The following is a 1813-nucleotide window of genomic DNA, read 5'->3' as shown; positions in this document are numbered from 1 at the left end:
ACAAATGAATGTAATTTGTGTAAAATAAATGTAATTATACGCTTCAAACACAAATTTTAGCATGCAGATGGATGTATCCAGGTAGGGACATTGTTGTTTCGATGTCTTGCTTCTTTCCCGATGCTCTCCGTGGCAACGCTGTCTGCTGCTTGCTGCTGTCTCCCGTTCACGGAACGCGAAACGCGTAATTTACACCGAACCGATGATTTTGAGGTTACTTATGTTTCACCTTGTAATCCGGCTCGAAGGACCAAATTTTATGTAGGAATTATGTTCCTCGTTTTTAGTGGACTGTATCGGATTTGTTTCTCTTCAATAAAACGCACTTTTTTAAGACTTTAAACGAATTATATTGCTGGATAGCGTGATGACAAATCGGTTCGGCCGCTGCAGTCGAGAGCAAAACTTTTTTATACAACGTTGCCGGTTATTTAACGCAAAACCTTTTTACGGCCCTGGTTGCAACAAAATTACAGGGCGCTACACTACACCGAAATTAGTCAACAATGTATACAACAGTATGTATATGTACGTCATTTGTGGTACTTTGAATTGCTACACTTTTTAAGGAACCAGGAAATTCCCAGGCTTACGAAGTCCAACATTGATCAGCTACAGGTAAATGAGATTTTTTATAGTAAAGTATTTTTGTACTCAGGTAATTTTTTTCTAGATACAGGCTTATAACTAATTATTAGAAACCATTGCGTGCTGCCAGTTCACTTTCCCAGAATTGTTGAAGTATATTTTAAATTGCTCTTTTATTTCCTTTGCCTCCGTCGTGTGATTTCTGTATAGCCCCTTTGAAGATTTTGCAAATTTTCGGAGTTTGTACCATTGCTAGTATCTTCAAGATCAAAAACATCATTTGACGTATATGTATTGTGACAATTTCTTCGCAAAAATTATGTTATACATAACAAGCCAAAACAATCTTGTCAATATTGTTAACTTTTAAATTTATAGTAGTATGAGAAATTTTAAAACGGCTAGCTAATATTCGCCCTAGACAAACGATAGTTATAAATTATCTTTTCATAATCAAGCTCTTTTTGATTGTACGGGTTTAAAAAATTTGGCCTCAAAGCAAATGCTTCATCTCCGATAAAGATGTAATTCAATGGTGCTTCACCTTCTAAGACTGGTTCTGCAGTAGGCAATTCAATTTATGTTCAAGCAACTTCTTCATAAATATGGTATTGTCAATTAATCCACCATCAGATACTCGGTCGATGGTGCCCATGTCACATAATAAATTCGTAATTAGCATACGCAATTGCCATCAGAACAATACTGTGGGTCTATGAAGGCTTTCACGACCGGTTAAATCACATTTAAGAATGTTTTCCGGGCTTTGAAGCCGTGGTCTATGGGAATTTCTTCCTGACGTTTCGTCCACAACTGCGGTGGACATTATCAAAGGCGATGAGGCAGTGGGCGAAGTGATCTCCCGTGCTTTCCGACTAAGACTGGTTCAACTGCTGGATTCCTCGTCGTATTTATGCAGCCCAGCCGTGTGTGCTCATGCGTGGGGGATGGGTGGGGGTTCAAACGCTTCGGCGCACATGCTGTTTGGCGCAAAATGCGCTTCCAATCTGGATTGAGTGCCGTAATTTCTTCTTTTCTGTTAAAGTTGTTTTGGTGTTTAAATATTTCGATGGCCTCTCTGGTGAGTCTCGGGTAGTATCTTTCAGATTGGTGCAGAATGTCCACTTCGTCGAAGCGTATTTGGTGGCCGTCTAGTAATGCGTGCTCCGCTACTGCTGATTTTTCCGTTTGTCCCAATCTGCAACTTCGTTTGTGCTCCGTGATC

Source organism: Dendroctonus ponderosae, unplaced genomic scaffold (genome assembly GCF_020466585.1).
Source record: "Dendroctonus ponderosae isolate FM_Combo_2020 unplaced genomic scaffold, Dpon_F_20191213v2 Dpon_F_20191213_1, whole genome shotgun sequence".
Lineage (NCBI taxonomy): Eukaryota > Metazoa > Arthropoda > Insecta > Coleoptera > Curculionidae > Dendroctonus > Dendroctonus ponderosae.
This window is presented reverse-complemented; position numbering follows the sequence as displayed.